The 21,095-nt window shown below is 47.0% G+C and overlaps 1 long non-coding RNA gene across 1 annotated transcript; it reads left to right on the forward strand.

Moving 5' to 3' along the window:
• Positions 1-344: 344 nt before the first annotated feature.
• Positions 345-19,572, forward strand: LOC137537745 (uncharacterized). The gene is made up of 3 exons (XR_011024668.1): positions 345-415; positions 3,554-3,662; positions 19,441-19,572. It is a non-coding gene; the product is annotated as an uncharacterized lncRNA (long non-coding RNA).
• Positions 19,573-21,095: the final 1,523 nt, after the last annotated feature.

Genomic DNA, 21,095 nt, shown 5'->3' on the forward strand with positions numbered 1-21,095 from the left:
TCTTCTGGCACCACACTGTCCCAGCAAAAGGTCCTCCTAAACGTTATTTAAAGGAGCCCTTTGAACATGTTTCTATCAGATGCACTCCCAGCCATGGAAGAAGACATCCTGACTGAGCATGCGTGAGTATGGTCCATGCATGCCCAGTAGAACTAAGCCACTTGTGCATGGAGGAAAAAAGCCAACATACAACAGTAACATTTAGAGACTCTGCTTATTTAGCACCTGTTCTGTGCCTGAAGTTGGATTTTAAATGTTTTGTTTCCAGTTTTGGAAAAAAAAATCAACCATGTTACGTACTTTTGCTCTAATTAGTGCCTTCACTGCATACTCTGTTTTAACTCAAGGATGAAATATTGTTCCTTCCAATCCATCAATCAGAGCATGTGAAGAGACTCTTTAGGAAACCTGTACAGTAAGTTGTTTTATATTACCTTCTCTTACATGTTTAATGTGCACATAAAGCTGTACTCGGTCTAAATAGCTAAACAAAGTGGCCTATAAATAAAAAAATAAACAAAAAAGTGAGGGAAAAAAGATCTCCACTTTGTTGTTTTTAATTTTTTTAAATTTGAATTTTACTGGTTGAAAACAAGTTAGTTAATTGTATAAAATGCCAAGCAGCAGTAGCGAAAGCAAATAAAATTCTGGGATGCATAAAAAGGGAAATAATATATCGAAATGCTAGTATACTACTCCCTCTGTATAAATCACTTGTGAGGCCACATCTGGAGTATGGAATACAGTTTTGGATATGAGGGATGGAAGATCTCACTTACCAAGAAAGGTTGGACAAACTGTGCTTATTTAGCTTGGAAAAAAGCCGACTGAGAGGTGACCTGATTAACCACTTAAAGTGAATGTTTACCGAACTAAAAAATAAAAAGTCAGATACTCACCTAAGGAGAGGGAAGGCTCGGTCCTAATGAGCCTTCCACCTCCTCTCCCGGTGCCCGGTCCCGCGCAGGATCCCCCGTGGCAGTATTCAACCAGTTTGGTCAAATACTGCCACTTCCGCATACCTTCGGGAGCTTTCGGAAGCCTTCGGGAGCACTCGGGCTCCCGATGACGCGGCCGCTCCATACTACGCATGCGCGAGCGCCCTCTATGACGCGCTCGCGCGTACGTAGTATGGAGTGGCCCGTCTTCGGAAGCCCGAGTGCTCCCAAAGACCTCCGAAGTCCCTGCGGCGGCGGACGCGAACGGGGGAGCCAGCGCAGCACCGAGGGCACCGGGAGAGGAGAGGGAAGGCTCATTAGGACCGAGCCTTCCCTCTCCTTAGGTGAGTATCTGACTTTTTATTTTTTAATCCGGTACCCATTGGCTTTAAGGACCATAGGCTTACACCCTCCCCCCCCTCCCCCCCCCCCCCCCAGTGACCAGGCTATTTTTTACAATTCAGGCCACTGCAGCTTTAAGCGCTTGCTGCAGGGCCGTACAACCCAGCACACAAGTGATTCCCCCCTTTTCTGCCCACTAACAGAGCTTTCTGTTGGTGGTCTGATCGCTCCTACGATGTTTATTTATTTTTTTATTTGTTTGTACTTTTTTTATACATTTTCCCTTTTTTTATTTATTTATTTTTCCCTCTCTCCCTCCTCCAGCCAATGACAGCGATCGGCTGTCATAGGCATTAGCCTATGAGAGCCGATCGCTCTTGTGCCTCCCCAGGGGACAGCCGAGTGACACCCTGCACTGTACATTGTAAATAGACAGCGGTTTCACCGTCTAACAGTCTCCTAGCGGCCATCGCCCCTGGGAGACTGATGACTGAGAGAAGGACTTTAATCCAATCCGCATTAGGCGGTCCTGGGGAAGCTGCCACGTTCACGCCAATTGGCGTGAGGCGGTCGACAAGATGTTAATATGTATAAATACATCAGAGTGCAATACAAAAGCTTGGCATATCAGCTTTTTGTCCCTAGGGTTGTACGACGAACAAGGGGACGTGATTTGCGTGTGGAGGAAGGGGTCCTTCACAGTGAGAATGGTTAAAATCTGGAACATCTTACCTCAGAAAGTAGTTATGGCAAACTCTATATCTGCATTTAAAGAGGGCTTGGATGCTTTCCTTGCATTGAGGGGCATACACGGCTATAATTTTTAGGTAATTGCTGGAAGAGATTTATATGACTGTCATCTGGAGTTGGGAAGGAATTTTTCCCTTTTAAGGCAAATTGGCCCAGGCCTTGTAAGGTTTTTTTTGCCTACCCCTGGATCAACTGGGATATGTGCAGGTTCAGGATGGTGTTTTATTATTATTATTTTTTTCTGATTGGACTTGATGGACAAATGTCTTTTTTCAACCAAACTAACTATGCAACTTTAATAAGTTCATATCTGTAAAAATGAGAACAATTATATTTTCTAGTAATCGGCTTCAACATCCGCTACTGTAATTCACTTTAAAGGGACCCTGAGCAGAGCATGAAAATCAAAATTGGGACTTACCTGGGGCTTCCTCCAGCCCCCGTAGCTCGCGAGGTCCCCTGGCGTCCTCCTGGCCTCTTCCGTGGTCGCTCTGTCTGGTCCAGTAATCTGGCGACTTCCAAGCAAGTAGTCTGTGCACGCTTCCGAAGCCTCCTACGCATGCACGGTACAGGGGTTAGAGAACTGTGCATGCGCAGGAAACTGACGGCACCTGGCGTGATAATGTGGCGGGCGTGCTTCAGGAGTGCGCGCACAGGAGACTTGCTTGGAAGTGGCCGGATTACCAGACCAGACAATGGGACCACGGAAGAGGCCAGGAAGATGCCAGCGGACCTTGTGGGCTGGTGGAAGCCCCAGGTAAGTCCCGATTTTGATTTTCATGCATTGCTCAGGGCCCCTTTAAGTGGCAATCCGTAGCATCATTCACATGAATAATGATGAGTCAAATGGTTTTAAATAAAATAAAAATATGTAATATTTATTTATAAAACACTGCAGAAAATAAAGAAATGCTGCCTGGGCTTGTTTGTTCGGCTCTCTTTTAATTTTCCTTCAATAAATAAATAAATGGGCAGGGTAATTTTTTTTTTTTATTGCAGGCAGAATACGTTGACGAGTGATACATGCAGCTTTTATAAAGACACTGGGGAAAGATTAAGAGACATTAAATTCATACACACTGAGCAAGGAGAAATTGCTAAACTGCAGTTGCAGTGCCGGCCAGAAACAGCAAATCTCTCACTAGTGTGAGGAAGTGGCCTGTGTCAGGTGATTTTCCCTGTGCTGGTGAATTAACTTACACATCTCTGGCAATAAGGAACTCCTGGATGCAGCCTACCAGAATGCATACAGGTACTTTCAATTATTATTATAAATATCTTCCTTGCATAAAGTACATACGTTCAATGTAATAAATTGATAAAAATGTAAATATCTTCATTGCTAATTAGTGCTGAGGGGAGTGGTGAAAAGAAAATCTTTCCAAAATTTAGTCCATAGGTTACGATACACTCTACAAAACTTTTAACAATCTTGGTGGAGATAAATCAGGTATTCTAGCAAACATAGACCTAATAGTTTCTTTTATGTTTGCATAATAATGTGAAATGCTTGTTTATTACAGGGTACAACAATCCTGGTTTGAAAGGAAAATATACACTTGGGACCCATGTTTTAAGTTTCCAAGCAGAATGATCGGTACTACTGTGTTGTCGTTGCTTTGCTTATACATTGTAAGTCACAACAAATGAGGTAAAACCAAATGAAGTTATTGCAAATAAATAAAATCCTCAAACTACTTCATTATGACTACTTACACTGAATGTACTTTAAAATTGAGTACTCGGTGTTTGTTCATAAGCTCATAAAGGAGTGGCTCAATCACATTAGCCATGTTTTCATTAGGGAAATTTATGTAGAGGAAATTGATTGTTACTAATAAGCATACTGTTTATTATGGATGGTCAGAAATGCTGATTTGGCAGAAATTCCCATTTCCAACAATGCGGATTACCGATTCCAAATATTTTTACTTTCCAAGAAGTCTTTTTTTGGTAATTTTTTAAATTCTCTGATTGGCCAAATACTTCCCAGTCGACTCGATTTCCAAATTTCAATTCCGTAGAATCCGATTGAACATCCCTGCCGCTTATTACATATATAGAAAGTAGCATTTCTGTCCTAACTGAATCAATACACATAACCAGTAAGCAAAGCATTCATTTCACAACCTCCACAAGGAACTTTCAATCTATCGGACTTGCCTGATTAGCTCCTGATCTTCTCTTAGGTGTGAGAGAACAGGTTATACTGTACTCATGAATTGTATGGAATATAACACCTACAGTGGCTTGCAAAAGTATTCGGCCCCCTGGAAGTTTTCCACATCTTGTCACATTACTGCGACAAATATGAATCAATTTTATTGGAATTCCACGTGAAAGACCAATACAAAGTGGTGTACATGTGAGAAGTGGAACGAAACTCATACATGATTCCAAACATTTTTTACAAATAAATAACTGCAAAGTGGAGTGTGCGTAATTATTCAGCCCCCTGAGTCAATACTTTGTAGAACCACCTTTTGCTACAATTACAGCTGCTAGTCTTTTAGGGTATGTCTCTACCAGCTTTACACATCTAGAGACTGAAATCCTTGCCCATTCTTCTTTGCAAAACAGCTCCAGCTCCGTCAGATTAGATGGACAGCGTTTATGAACAGCAGTTTTCAGATCTTGCCACAGATTTTCTATTAGATTTAGATCTGGACTTTGACTGGGCCATTCTAACACATGGATATGTTTTGTTGTAAACTATTCCATTGTTACCCTGGCTTTATTTTTAGGGTCGTTGTCCTGCTGGAAGGTGAACCTCCGCCCCAATCTCAAGTCTTTTGCAGACTCCAAGAGGTTTTCTTCCAAGATTGCCCTGTATTTGGCTCCATCCATCTTCCCATCAACTCTGAACAGCTTCCCTGTCCCTGCTGAAGAGAAGCTCCCCCAGAGCATGATGCTGCCACCACCATATTTGACAGTGGGGATGGTGTGTTCAGAGTGATGTGCAGTGTTAGTTTTCCGCCACACATAGCGTTTTGCATTTTGGCCAAAAAGTTCCATTTTGGTCTCATCTGACCAGAGCACCTTCTTCCACATGTTTACTGTGTCCCCCACATGGCTTGTGGCAAACTGCAAATGAGACTTCTTATGATTTTCTGTTAACAATGGCTTTCTTCTTGCCACTCTTCCATAAAGGCCAACTTTGTGCAGTGCACGACTAATAGTTGTCCTATGGACAGATTCCCCCACCTGAGCTGTAGATCTCTGCAGCTCGTCCAGAGTCACCATGGACCTCTTGGCTACATTTCTGATCAGCGCTCTCCTTGTTCGGCCTGTGAGTTTAGGTGGACGGCCTTGTCTTGGTAGGTTTACAGTTGTGCCATGCTCCTTCCATTTCTGAATGATCGATTGAACAGTGCTCTGTGGGATGTTCAAGGCTTTGGAAATATTTTTGCAGCCTAAGCCTGCTTTAAATTTCTCAATAACTTGATCCCTGACCTGTCTGGTGTGTTCTTTGGACTTCATGGTGTTGTTGCTCCCAATATTCTCTTAGACAACCCCTGAGGCTGTCACAGAGCATCTGTATTTGTACTGACATTAGATTACACACAGGTGCACTCTATTTAGTCATTACCACTCATCAGGCAATGTCTATGGGCAACTGACTGCACTCAATTCAAATGGGGCTGAATAATTATGCACACCCCACTTTGCAGTTATTTATTTGTAAAAAATATTTGGAATCATGTATGATTTTCGTTCCACTTCTCACGTGTACACCACTTTGTATTGGTCTTTCATGTGGAATTCCAATAAAATTGATTCATGTTTGTGGCAGTAATATGACAAAAGAAAAGTCAAGAAAAGTCTTTTCAGCCAAGTTAAATCTAAAGTTAATTAAAGCTGAACTCTGAATACTGTAAAATGTCAATTTTCTCGGGAAACAGCAAAATCATTTCACCACTATCACGTGGTTTTATTTTCCCCAGCATGAGCAGAAGTGAGCTGTATTGCATTTCAGAAATTTAATTTTCCGAATACTTGCTTAAAGGGACACTTAAGCAGGAATAAAAAATCAGTTTTACTTACCTGGGGCTTCTACCAGCCCCCTGCAGCCGTCCCGTGCCCTTGCAGTCACTCACAGAGCCTCGGGTCCCCTGCAATCAGCTAGTTTAGTTTTTGCTAACAGGCCCGACAGGCCTGGCCACGCGTATTTTTCTTCGCGCTACCGTCCGCAATAGGGTCCTATACCTGTGCAGGATGCTTTTGAGGACGGGAACATGAAGAAGGATACACGTGGCCAGGCCTGCGCAGGTGCAGAAAGCCCGCCGACTCCCTGTCAGGGCATGTCAGCGAAAATGAAACTAGCTGGCAGCGGGGACCGGAGGCTCTGTGAGTTACTGTGAGGGCATTGGATGGCTGCAGGGAGCTGGTAGAAGCCCCAGGTGAGTAAAACTGATTTTTTTATTCCTGCCTTAAGTGTCCCTTTAAGCCCAGAGTGTCCAGTGCAGAAAGAGTTTTTGGCACATCAAAAGGGCAGTGGCGTAGCAATAGGGGGTGCAGAGGTAGCGACCGCATTGGGGCCCTTGGGCTAGAGGGGCCCCCGAGGGGCCCACCCCTCAAACACAGTATTAGCTCTTTATTAGTCATGTGCTGGTAATATTCACTTTTATAGTTGATTTGAATAGTGGTGATCATTAACACACAGTTTCCCATCCCCTTCTTGCACCTCTGATACTGTGGTTGTCCTTGATAAGTTTTGGTGTGTTGCATCAATGGTTATCTATAGCATGGTTGGGGGGCCCCAATTCTAAAATTGCACTGGGGTCCATGGCTACTTAGCTACGCCACTGCAAAAGGGTATGTGAAGTGAAGTATGACATGATGAGATAAATATCTGTATGTACATTCCTGATCCTGCTTAGAACTAGACTGTGTTCGTTTTTTTATTTTGCACTGTTTGGGCTACGAATCCAGAACTTCTCTAAATTTACATAGAGGTGTTACTATCACTGATAACTAATTACGGCAGCAAATCTCTGTGTGGTGTGATGATCAGAGCAGATGTCTGCTTTAGAGTTGGGCCGAACGGTTCGCCTGCGAACGGTTCCATGCGAACTTCAGTGGTTCGCGTTCGCGTCCCGCAGGCGAACCTTTGCGGAAGTTCGGTTCGCCCCATAATGCACATGGAGGGTCAACTTTGACCCTCTACATCACAGTCAGCAGGCCCAGTGTAGCCAATTAGGCTACACTAGCCCCTGGAGCCCCACCCCCCCTTTATATAAGGCAGGCAGCGGCGGCCATTACGGTCACTCGTGTGCTGCCTGCGTTAGTGAGAGTAGGGCGAGCTGCTGCAGACTGTCTCTCAGGGAAAGATTAGTTAGGCTTAACTTGTTCCTGTCTGGCTGCATACCTGTTCTGTGAACCCACCACTGCATACCTGTGCTGTGAACCCACCACTGCATACCTGTGCTGTGAACCCACCACTGCATACCTGTGCTGTGAACCCACCACTGCATACCTGTGCTGTGAACCCACCACTGCATACCTGTGCTGTGAACCCACCACTGCATACCTGTTCTGTGAACCCACCACTGCATACCTGTGCTGTGAACCCACCACTGCATACCTGTTCAGTGAACCCACCACTGCATACCTGTGCTGTGAACCCACCACTGCATACCTGTTCAGTGAACCGGCCACTGCATACCTGTTCTGTGAACCCACCACTGCATACCTGTTCAGTGAACCCACCACTGCATACCTGTTCAGTGAACCCACCACTGCATAACTGTTCAGTGAACCTGCCACTGCATACCTGTTCTGTGAACCCACCACTGCATACCTGTTCAGTGAACCCACCACTGCATACCTGTTCAGTGAACCCACCACTGCATACCTGTGCTGTGAACCCACCACTGCATACCTGTGCTGTGAACCCACCACTGCATACCTGTGCTGTGAACCCACCACTGCATACCTGTGCTGTGAACCCACCACTGCATACCTGTGCTGTGAACCCACCACTGCATACCTGTGCTGTGAACCCACCACTGCATACCTGTTCTGTGAACCCACCACTGCATACCTGTGCTGTGAACCCACCACTGCATACCTGTTCAGTGAACCCACCACTGCATACCTGTGCTGTGAACCCACCACTGCATACCTGTTCAGTGAACCGGCCACTGCATACCTGTTCTGTGAACCCACCACTGCATACCTGTTCAGTGAACCCACCACTGCATACCTGTTCAGTGAACCCACCACTGCATAACTGTTCAGTGAACCTGCCACTGCATACCTGTTCTGTGAACCCACCACTGCATACCTGTTCAGTGAACCCACCACTGCATACCTGTTCAGTGAACCCACCACTGCATACCTGTGCTGTGAACCCACCACTGCATACCTGTGCTGTGAACCCACCACTGCATACCTGTGCTGTGAACCCACCACTGCATACCTGTTCTGTGAACCCACCACTGCATACCTGTGCTGTGAACCCACCACTGCATACCTGTTGTGTTCAGTGAACCCGCCACTGCATACCTGTTCTGTTCAGTGGACCCGCCACTGTATACCTGTTTAGTGACCCCGCCACTGCATACCTGTTGTGTTCAGTAAACCTGCCACTGCATACCTGTTCTGTGAACCCGCCACTGTATACCTGTTCTGTTCAGTGAACCCGCCACTGCATACCTGTTCTGTTCAGTGGACCCGCCACTGTATACCTGTTCAGTGAACCCACCACTGCATACCTGTGCTGTGAACCCACCACTGCATACCTGTTCTGTGAACCCACCACTGCATACCTGTTCAGTGAACCCACCACTGCATACCTGTTGTGTTCAGTGAACCCGCCACTGCATACCTGTTCTGTTCAGTGGACCCGCCACTGTATACCTGTTTAGTGACCCCGCCACTGCATACCTGTTCTGTTCAGTGGACCCGCCACTGTATACCTGTTTAGTGACCCCGCCACTGCATACCTGTTCTGTTCAGTGAACCCGCCACTGTATACCTGTTCAGTGAACCCGCCACTGCATACCTGTTGTGTTCAGTGAACCCGCCACTGTATACCTGTACTGTTTAGTGAACCCGCCACTGCATACCTGTTGTGTTCAGTGAACCCGCCACTGTATACCTGTACTGTTTAGTGAACCCGCCACTGCATACCTGTTCTGTTCAGTGAACCTGCCACTGCATACCTGTTCTGTGAACCCGCCACTGCATACCTGTTGTGTTCAGTGAACCCGCCACTGCATACCTGTTGTGTTCAGTGAACCTGCCACTGCATACCTGTTCAGTGAACCCGCCACTGTATACCTGTTCTGTTCAGTGAACCCGCCACTGCATACCTGTTCTGTTCAGTGGACCCGCCACTGTATACCTGTTCAGTGAACCCACCACTGCATACCTGTGCTGTGAACCCACCACTGCATACCTGTTCTGTGAACCCACCACTGCATACCTGCTCAGTGAACCCACCACTGCATACCTGTTGTGTTCAGTGAACCCGCCACTGCATACCTGTTCTGTTCAGTGGACCCGCCACTGTATACCTGTTTAGTGACCCCGCCACTGCATACCTGTTCTGTTCAGTGAACCCACCACTGTATACCTGTTCAGTGAACCCGCCACTGCATACCTGTTGTGTTCAGTGAACCCGCCACTGTATACCTGTACTGTTTAGTGAACCCGCCACTGCATACCTGTTGTGTTTAGTGAACCCGCCACTGCATACCTGTTCTGTGAACCCGCCACTGCATACCTGTTGTGTTCAGTGAACCCGCCACTGTATACCTGTACTGTTTAGTGAACCCGCCACTGCATACCTGTTGTGTTCAGTGAACCTGCCACTGCATACCTGTTCTGTGAACCCGCCACTGCATACCTGTTGTGTTCAGTGAACCCGCCACTGCATACCTGTTCTGTTCAGTGGACCCGCCACTGTATACCTGTTTAGTGAACCCGCCACTGCATACCTGTTGTGTTCAGTGAACCCACCACTGCATACCTGTTGTGTTCAGTGAACCCGCCACTGTATACCTGTACTGTTTAGTGAACCCGCCACTGCATACCTGTTGTGTTCAGTGAACCTGCCACTGCATACCTGTTCTGTGAACCCGTCACTGTATACCTGTTCTGTTCAGTGAACCCACCGCATCAGTGCCTACCTACGTGAGTGCACGCAGTGTGATATACCACTTCGTGCATACCCGCCGATATGGACAAAACAGGTAGAGGAAGAGGTAGTGCCAGAGCCAGAGGAAGGCCACCCGGCAGGTCTGCACGAGGTCGTGTAAATGTAACTTCGTGTGGACCTGGCCCACAGTACAGTGCTCGGAAGAAGGCACGTCCCATCACGTCCCAAGATTGTCAGGACGTGGTTGAGTATTTAGCGACACAGAACACCTCATCTTGCTCAGCCACCAGCGCTACTACTAGCACCACTTCCGCTGCATTTGACACTTCGCAAGAATTATTTAGTGGTGAAATCACTGATGCACAGCCATTGTTGTTACAGCCAGATGAATTTTCACCAGCTCATATGTCTGCGTTACGCGGCAACACTATGGATGTAACGTGTAAGGAGGATGAAGGACCTACTGATGGTGCATGTTTGGATTTTTCTGAGTCAAGTTAAGCTTGGCAGGATGACTACGATGATGACGATGATAGGGATCCTCTGTATGTTCCCAATAGAGGAGATGAAGAGGGGGACAGTTCAGAGGGGGAGTCAGAGAGTAGTAGGAGGAGAGAAGTTGCTGAAAGAAGCTGGGGCAGCTCTTCATCAGAAACAGCTGGTGGCAGAGTCCGGCACCATGTATCGCCACCTATGTACAGCCAGCCAACTTGCCCTTCAGCATCAGCTGCTGAGGTCCCCATCAGGGTTGCCAACCTAATTTCGGATTTTTGACGGACAAAAGGCCCAAAAAAGCAGGACACACAATATTTTGGACGGACAGGGGGCGGAGTCAGAAGCGCACTTTTAAGTAGAATTGTGGATGGGGGTAAGCTGTGGGCAGTTTTACTTTTTTAGTATTTATATAGCACTGACATCTTCTGCAGCACATTACAGAGTACATAGTCCTGTCACTGACTGTCCACAGAGGAGCTCACAATCTAATCCTACCACAGTCATTGTATAATGTCCTGCCATATTTTTATTATGCATTATATAGCGCTGACCTCTTCTGCAGGATTTTACAGAATATAGAGCCATATTTTATTTCCTCCTTAATTATATCTTATATGGACTTTATGTGCCACATGACTGCAGTTCAAAGCAGCTGCAATGATATTGTGTGTCACCAGCCGCTGCAATTCATGCTGTGAGATGTAGTCCATTAATGTGGGCACAAACCCAGCCAGGACATATAGTCACATTTATGGACCACATCTCCCAGCATGCATTATTGCAGCAGCTGGTCAAGAGTGCAGAACATCACTGCAAATGCTTTGAACTGCAGTTCAAGCAACATGGGGGCACCTGAACAGACCACAAGATGACACTAGAGATCATCCTCTGAAAACACACACAAAAACAAAATTATGATACTCAAGTCCCTCCAGCAGTGTGCTTACAATCATTATAGAAGGGGGAGCACTGTGACTGGTAAGATTAGTTGCCAGCCACATGCAGATTCCAGCTGGGGAGAGGTAAAGGGGACACAGACACAGCAGGAGAGATGATTTAAGCTCTGCACTATTTTCACGTTCAGTTGGGAATGGGCAGTAGAGGAGAGATGAGCAGTGCAGGGGAGTGACAGGCTGTCTGTGAGGCAAGCATGCTGAGCACTGCTCGATTCTCCTCTCCTCTCCTCACCAAAGTGAACAAACTGTGCAGAGCTCGAATCCCCTCTCCTGCTGTGTCTCCCCCCAGCTGAGCTGCACTGAATGTGGCTGCAACTCGTTACCCACTGACATTTATAATGTATACCTGCTGCCTGGGGAGAAACTAGAATAGGAGGACGAATGACAAGTGAACTTCCTGCACCCACGCTGTGCATGCACAGCTCACTCCACGCCAGTCAGTAGCAGTCTGGACGGGGATTGTGTGTGGGCGGGCTTGCTAGGCAGCCTCTCTTCTTCATTGGCTGGAGAGAGCTGCCTGAGTTAAGGAGTTAAGGAGTCGACTGATTGGAGGAAGGGCGGGACAAAGTAGGAAGATGAAGCATGTAAATTTCATAGCTCAGCCGCCCGGGGACAAGCCTGGCTGGCTGGCTGACTTTGCCGGGATGCGCAAATGCGCAGTAAGAATCGCGGCAACATGCGCCTGTTTAGACGGACGTCTGTCTTAAAAGGACGGACACTACGGACAGGGGATTTTTAGTGTAATAAGTACGGACTGCCCGTCCTTTTACGGACGATTGGCAACACTGGTCCCCATAGTGCCCACATCCCAGGGTGGCTCAGCGGTGTGGAAATTTTTTAATGTGTGTGCCTCAGATCGGACCAAAGCCATCTGTTCGCTCTGCCAACAAAAATTGAGCCGTGGAAAGGCCAACACTCAAGTAGGGACAAGTGCCTTACGAAGGCACCTAGAGAAAAGGCACAAACAGCAATGGGATGGCCACCTGAGCAAAAGCAGCAGCAGCACACAAAAGCAAAGCCACCCTCCTTCTCCTCTTCCTCCTCCATCAGGTGCATTATCTGGTTCTGCCGCTTTTTCCCTTCCACCTTCACAGGCACCCTCCTCCACTCCGCCTCTGCCCTTGAGCGGTTCCTGCTCCTCTACCCACAGCAGCAGTCAGGTGTCCGTGAAGGAAATGTTTGAGCGGAAGAAGCCAATTTTGGCCAGTCACCCCCTTGCCCGGCGTCTGACAGCTGGCGTGGCGGAACTGTTAGCTCGGCAGCTGTTACCATACCGGCTGGTGGACTCTGAGGCCTTCCGTAAATTTGTGGCCATCGGAACACCGCAGTGGAAGATGCCAGGCCGCAACTATTTTTCGAGAAAGGCCATACCCCAACTGCACCGTGAAGTTGAGAGGCAAGTGGTGTCATCTCTTGCGAAGAGCGTTGGGTCAAGGGTACACCTGACCACGGATGCCTGGTCTGCCAAGCACGGGCAGGGCCGCTACATTACGTGCACAGCCCATTGGGTGAACCTGGTGGTGAACGATGGCAAGCAGGGCGCAGCGGACCAAATTGTGACACCTCCATGGCTTGCAGGCAGGCCTCCTGCCACCTCCTCTCCTCCTGATACATGCTCTTCGCTGTCCTCCTCCTCCTTGGCTGAGTGGCAGTTCTCCTCTCCAGCTACACAGCCCCAGCTCCGCAGAGCCTATGCTGCATGCCAGGTAAGACGGTGTCACGCCATCTTAGACATGTCTTGTCTCAAAGCGGAGAGTCACACTGGAGCAGCTCTCCTGGCTGCTCTTAAGAAACAGGTGGATGAGTGGCTGACCTCGCACCACCTGGAGATAGGCAACGTGGTGTGCGACAATGGCAGCAATCTGCTTGCCGCTTTGCATATGGGGAAGCTGACACACATACCCTGCATGGCACATGTCATGAATCTAGTGGTTCAAAGATTTGTGGCAAAGTACCCTGGCTTAGCGAATGTCCTGAAGCAGGCCAGGAAGTTCTGTGGGCATTTGAGGCGGTCTTACACAGCCATGGCACGCTTTGCGGAAATTCAGCGCAAAAACAACATGCCGGTGAGACGCCTCATTTGCGATAGCCCGACTCGCTGGAACTCGACCCTGCTCATGTTCTCCCGCCTGCTAGAACAGAAGAAAGCCGTGACCCACTACCTCTACAACTACAGTAGAATGAAACAGTCTGGGAAGATGGGGATGTTCTGGCCCGACAACTGGACACTGATGAAAAATGCATGCAGGCTCATGCGGCCGTTTGAGGAGGTGACCAACCTGGTGAGCCGCAGTGAGGGCACCATCAGCTACTTAATTCCCTACGCTTACTTCTTGGAGCGTGCTGTGCGTAGAGTGGCGGATGAAGCTGTGAATGAGCGTGACCAGGAACCGTTACGGCAGGAACAGGCATGGGACCAATTTTCATCAGACCCAGCTGTTTCCTCAACACCTGCGGCAGCACAGAGGGGGGAGGAGGAGGAAGAAGAGAAGTCGTGTGCAGAAGACGAGTCAGACTCAGAGGATGATGAGCAAGGTGTTTCTTTGGGGGAGGAGGAGGAGGGGACAGCGGCAGGAGAACAACCGCAGCAGGCGTCGCAAGGGGCTTGTGCTGCTCAACCTTCCCGTGGTATTGTTCGCGGCTGGGGGGAGGAGGTTGACTTACCTGACGTCACTGAGGAAGAGCAAGAGGAGATGGAGGGTACTGGATCCGACTTTGTGCAGATGTCGTCTTTTATGCTGTCCTGCCTGTTGAGGGACCCCCGTATAAAAAACCTCAAGGGGAATGAGCTGTACTGGGTGGCCACACTACTAGACCCCCGGTACAGGCACAAAGTGGCGGACCTGTTACCAACTCACCGGAAGGTGGAAAGGATGCAGCACATGCAGAACCAGCTGTCAACTATGCTTTACAATGCCTTTAAGGGTGATGTGACAGCACAACGCCAGCAAGGTACCACTGCCACTAATCCTCCTCCCGTGTCCACGCAGTCAAAGACAGGACGCTCCAGCGATCTCATGGTGATGTCGGACATGCGGACGTTCTTTAGTCCAACGCCTCGCCGTAGCCCTTCCGGATCCACCCTCCACCAACGCCTGGAACGGCAGGTAGCCGACTACCTGGCCTTAAGTGTGGATGTAGACACTGCTGTGAACAGCGATGAGGAACCCTTGAACTACTGGGTGCGCAGGCTTGACCTGTGGCCAGAGCTGTCCCAATTTGCCATCCAACTTCTCTCCTGCCCTGCCGCAAGCGTCCTGTCAGAAAGGACCTTCAGTGCAGCTGGAGGCATTGTCACAGAGAAGAGAAGTCGCCTAAGTCACAAAAGTGTTAAGTACCTCACCTTTATCAAAATGAATGAGGCATGGATCCCGGAGGGCTGCTGCCCGCCCCAAGACTAAGTCAGTCCCCGCACACACAGCATCTCTGCCTGCACGCCGTGTGACTGGCTGCCTGGCCTGCCCCAAGAAGACTAAGTCGCTCCCAGTCCCTCCACACAGCATGTCTGCCTGCAGGCCGCTTGACTATCTTCTCCGCCACCACCAACAGGGTCCGGGACTCCAGGCGGATTGCTGAATTTTTTAGGCCGCTGCTAGCAGCGGCCGCTGTAATAATTTTTCTGGTGCGTGTACATGACTGCCTAATTTTTCTGGCTGCACTGCGGGCAGCTGCAACAACAAAAGAAAAGGCATGTACATGCGCCCATTCCCCTTCTTGATCATTACCTTGCCGTGGTGAAGGGGCTTGCGTATCACAATGAAGCAATGACTGGCGCCTAGATGAGTGTCTCGGGGGGCACACAAAAGATAATAAGGTCGTTGCTTCATTGTGGTCAGACCAAATTTGATCAGCTGGACAGTCACTGTTCTGTCATTCAGCTACATCAGCCAGGCGACCATATGGGCTGTAAAGCCACCAAAACCTGCACTCTCGCCATGGTGCGCACCAGTCCAGCACGGCCGTCACTACACAAACAGCTGTTTGCGGTGCGTTACACGGTGAGTTTGGTGTGTCAGTGTGAAGCAGTACCTTAATTACACTACCTGATTGATGTATACACATGCAAGATGTTTTAAAGCACTTTAGGCCTGTCATTTAGCATTCAATGTGATTTCTGCCCTTAAAACGCTGCTTTGCGTCAAATCCAGATTTTTCCCGGGGACTTTTGGCATGTATCCCACTCCGCCATGCCCCCCTCCAGGTGTTAGACCCCTTGAAACATCTTTTCCATCACTTTTGTGGCCAGCATAATTATTTTTTTTTTCAAAGTTCGCATCCCCATTGAAGTCTATTGCGGTTCGCGAACTTTAATGCGAACCGAACCTTCCGCGGAAGTTCGCGAACCTAAAATCGGAGGTTCGGCCCAACTCTAGTCTGCTTGTTTCAGGTCTGGATTTGAAGGAAAAGGTCCTGGATGTTGTCAGTTGTTGCACATTTCCAACAACCTTATCCTGCAGATTAGTATGGGATCCAGGACTGGCGTGTATTGGGAGAAGGGTGGGCCTTACACGCCACTCCTCCAAGTCCAGGCTTGAGTCTGGCAGAGGCGGAGGGTTAATGAACTCACCTGTGGCAATTTGCAAAAGTACCTGCATCAGTCAGTATGCAGTGGGCTGTATGTGGAGCAAGCAGGCTCCAGAAAGGCTGTGTAGCCGAGAGGGCTGCCAGGCCTGTAGCAGCAGGGAAGCTGCTTATGTGGAAGTGCTGGAGGGGAGTTGGACTCCAGTACTGGTAAACCAGGAGGAGCCTGGAAAAAGGTGAGTGGCACCAGGACTGCCATTAGGCCGGTGGCAGGGTGTCACTGAAAAGCCAGTGTGGCTGCAGAAGGCTGTATATTTTGTTACTGTTTATGGACATTGTTTGACTGACAGTAAAGCTGGATTTTTTACTTTTACCCTAAAAAGACTCACTGGCTGGTGTGTTGTGACCCTTGATGCTGCTGACCTACTCTACTAATGAGTTAAAACCCCCAGAATATCACAGTGGCTAAGAAAAAAAAAAAATCTGAGCCAAGGGAACAGAGATAACTGGTTTAGTAGTTTAAGATCTATATAAATGGGAGCTGAATAACATTAAAAAACAATTTTTATGTAATGTGGATATGTAACCCTTTAAACCAAAATAAGACTGGGATTCCACGAAAGTCCTATTTAGGATAACAACTATAAATACAGTTGTTTATCGCATCGGTTTATTTTCACTTTCGATTTGCTTTAAATAAAGTTCCTCCCCACCAATTAAATGAGCCAAATACTCTACTATAGTGCACATAAATGTAACTGAAACTAATTTGGTAATTTATTTTTACCATGGAAAACAATAATCCTGACAGACTATAGCTGTGTACAGACAACAGATTTTCATCGCCTGAGATAACAGTTTGTGATCATCTTAGTTCCAGATCAATACTCAGCACACACAACCCAGCAGACAACATAAAAACATCTAAAACCATGTTAGGCAAATCTAAAGTACATGTGTACCATAATACATTATGACCCTAACGCTTTCCTTGATGGTTTGCAAGTCTAACATAGTACGGCCGCAAAACAGCAGCATTGGTAGGGTACCAAAAGCAAATTAGTGCAGTGAAGACAGCAAAAACGATAAGATTTGTTTGTAGGCAAAATATGAAACTTGTTTTTAGATGATTTAGCATGAAGATTGTTTCATTACAGATTCTCCATAGAGTAGTAAGCTATGCAGTCAGGGATGGCTCAGGGTAATCCAAGCAAAGGAGCAAGTGTATGCCAATGTACTGCAATATTCCATTCATTTATGTTAGCTGGACTTATCAGCAATACTCCACCAGGGTACTCATGCATTAAACCCACATACCCTGAAGTCTCCATGCCATTCACCTCCCACTTTTGTATTCAAGCAGTTCTGGAGCCACAACACTCCACTATTAGTTTATCTGAAGATTGACCTCACCCATAAGTGTTGTACATCATGCTCACAAGCAGAGTCTAAAGTTGCATAGGTGTTGTTGCTGGTCAAGCTACCAGCATGTAGCCTCTGCTTTCCAGCTCCACCCACCTATGCATTTCACCCAATTAGAGCTTTGTCAAGGTATTGCTTTAGAGGGGGAACAGATTTGACCTATAAGCACACAGACAATGCAAATGATCTTACTGGGATTCTGGGACAGAGAAGCGGTATGCAAGAATGAAATGTATGAATGGTAAAACTCCTTTCTGTTACTGAATATCCATGTAAATTACTCTGTGCTACGTCTATGTAGGTAAGAGCAAGCGACAAATGAAAACATGCATATTTGAACACATGCAAATGTTTTAGAATAATAATCTAAAAAACCCTTAGCTGCACATTAAAGTGAAGCCCATGGGGGCAACATTGATGACAGTAGGGTTAAAAGGAACCCAAAGTGAGTCCTCTTATATGGAGGCTGCCATATTTATTTCCTTTTAAACAATGTCAGTTCCCTGACAGTCCTGCTGATCTCTACTTGCTGCAGTAGTGTCTGAATCACACACCTGAAACAAGCATGCAGCTACTCTTGTTAGATTTTTCACAGAAGCATCTGATCTGCTTACTTGTTCAGGGTCTATGGCTAAGAGTGTTAGATGCAATGGATCAGTAGGACAACCAGGCAATGTGCATTTTTTAAAAGGAAATAAATATGTCTCCATATGCCTCATACCTCTGGTTGCTTTTAAGGGCATATATGCTCTGAGACTGTCAGCAATGAGAGGGGGGTACGATACCCAGTTAGATCCAAGTACTTTTCTATATTTAAAATGTGTTCCTAGCAATTTAGTTGGCAAATTTGTGAATTTACCGTCCTCTTTTCCCTATACTAACACATTGGGGCTGCTCATATGGACCTCTGCTCAGTAATGCCAGTCTCCAGTACAGGTTTAATGGCTGCCTTGTTGTTCCGTATCACCTCTCCATGCACATTCCATCATGCACAATGTAAACTCCATTAATATAACTGGTTATACAACCAGCCTAGAGAAGGATTGACAAACATTTGCAATACAAATCCGTCAGCCAGATGACACACCTACATTTGCCCAGTCTCTATGCTGATGATAAATGGTGTGAATGTCTCTTTCCATGTTTAGGGATCTCATTTTGATATACAGTAGATGTCCTCTTTCACTCCTCTTGTGATCAAGTTTTCTTCTTTCCCCACAATGTGCATTTGGCTGTACTCAGTAAAGTGCCCTTAGTCCTTGAGCTGTAGGTTGACTGCTGAGTCTAGACCTTCAGAACTAGCCTTCCAGCATGGGGTCATATACTTCCTTTTTGGTGTTCCCAATGTGCTACACTACACTACACTACACTGGACTGCATGCACAAGTTGCTGGACGTCCATGCATGTTTGGCTCCTTGCGATGCGCTGGTTCTTGGCTTCACTAAGTGGATAGCATTCCGGTTACCTTCTACATCCCAAAAAACCTACAGATAAGTGAATTGGCTTCCCCCCTAAATTGTCCCTAGACTACAATACATACACTACACAATACAGACATATGACCATGGTAGGGACTAGATTTTGAGCTCCTCTGAGGGACAGTTAGCGACAAGACAATATACTCTGTACAGCGCTGGCACTATATAAATACTAAATAATAATAATAATAATAACATGCAACTGCACATTTCTACACCTCACTAGAACTGAGGTTTCTCATTTATTACAAAAAGTTATGCAGCTAAAGAAACCTTTTATTTCCCTTTGGTATACTTTGACATGGATGAATGAAAATCTTTCTGTGATGTAATAATACAGTATATTATCATGAGATACTTTAAGTTGCTATGTTTGCCAGCCATTGTATATTTATATTATTTTGGTTTTAATTGTATGATATTTCCTGAACAGTTCGTCACTATGGAATACAGTGTATATACCATCATTGTAAAAGAGATCCACAGTTGGGAGACACAGATGGAACACTGGGCACCCGATATAGCATGGGAAGGATACAACCAAACTCTGGCTTCATTTAAGGAATTTAATGGCAATTTAGTGGGTAAGCACCAAACATGGGGCCCACTCCAATCAGCTAGTTCTCCTACGTTTTCTCCTTGCAGATAATTTTTCATTTTCTGTTTAAAATAGCTTTTCAGCACTCTGCAGTTGAAAAAGTAGCAAAAAAAAATATTTTTTTTGCTTGCAAGTGGCTTAAAGTGAATGGGAACCGAACTGTAAATAAAAAAGTCAGATATTCACCTAAAGAGAGAGAGGCTCTGGGGCCCATAGAGCATCCCCTCTCCTGGTCCCCGCTGTTGCACTGGCTCCCCCGTAGTGGTATTCGACCGTTTTGGTCAAATACCGCTGTTTCCCGGCCGAAGGGAGGCTTTGGAAATGCTTCGGGAATCTGAGTGCTCCCGAAGACGGGTCGCTCTACACTGCGCACGCGCGAGCGCCCACTATGACGCACTCGCACGTGCGCAGTATGGAGCCGCCTGTCTTCGGGAGGACTCGGCTCCAGAAGACTTCCGAAGTCCCCTCGGTGGGGGATGTGAACAGGGGAGCCAGCGCAGCACCGAGGGCACCGGGAGAGGAGAGGGAAGGCTCATTAGGACCAAGCCTTCCCTCTCCTTAGGTGAGTATCTGACTTTTTTTTATTTAAATATGGGTTCCCATTAGCTTTAAAGGGCATTTTATTGATAAGATGTGAAAAATCCCCTAGGATAAAACTTAGGAGACAAAGTGAATTGGATCAGGCCCGTAATCTGTTTATGGGCAGCACTGAGACTGCCTCACTAGACAATGAACCATTCACATTATGTTTTATGACTTTATGTAGTTCAACAGTCAGCTTTACAACAATGTATTAAATAATGTTCAGAAATGGCCCATTACTCCTAGCCATACTCCAGATGAATAAGATAAGCTATAGGAGAGGAAATACAGTTATTTATGTACTGCCATTCATTTAGTTCAAATTTGGGTACGAAAATTAACCACTTAAGGACCACGGGCTTAAAACCCCCAGTGACCAGGCCATTTTTTTTACAAATTAGGCCACTGTAGCTTTAAGGGCTCGCTGCAGGGCCGTACAACTCAGCACACACGTGATTCACCCCCCCCCCCTTTTCTGCCCACCAACAGAGCCTTCTGTTGGTGGGCTGTGATGGCTCCCAGGATGTTTATTGATTTTTTTTAATAAATATTTATGTCTTTTTTTTTAGGAATACATATTTTCTTTGTTCTATTATCCCCTCCCTCCCTCCTAGCCACTCAACGCGATCGGCTGTCATAGGCTTCAGCCTATGACAGTGGATCGCTTTTCTTCCACCCAGGGGGTGTCACACGGCTGTCCCCAGTACAGTGCTGTCGTAGATTGCAGCGCTGTACAGAGTAAATAGTCTCCCAGGGATCGCCGCTGAGACTGCACGCCAAAGTGGTCCTGGGGCCGCCGCCGCGTCCACGCCAATTGCCGTGGAACGGTCTTTAGGTAATTAAAGAGAGGAGAAAGCAAGTTGAGACAGAGACATTGCTTGAGCATCTCTTCCTCCTGCCCCACATAT

The sequence above is a fragment of the Hyperolius riggenbachi genome, chromosome 11, assembly GCF_040937935.1.
Source record: "Hyperolius riggenbachi isolate aHypRig1 chromosome 11, aHypRig1.pri, whole genome shotgun sequence".
NCBI classification, from domain to species: Eukaryota; Metazoa; Chordata; class Amphibia; order Anura; family Hyperoliidae; genus Hyperolius; species Hyperolius riggenbachi.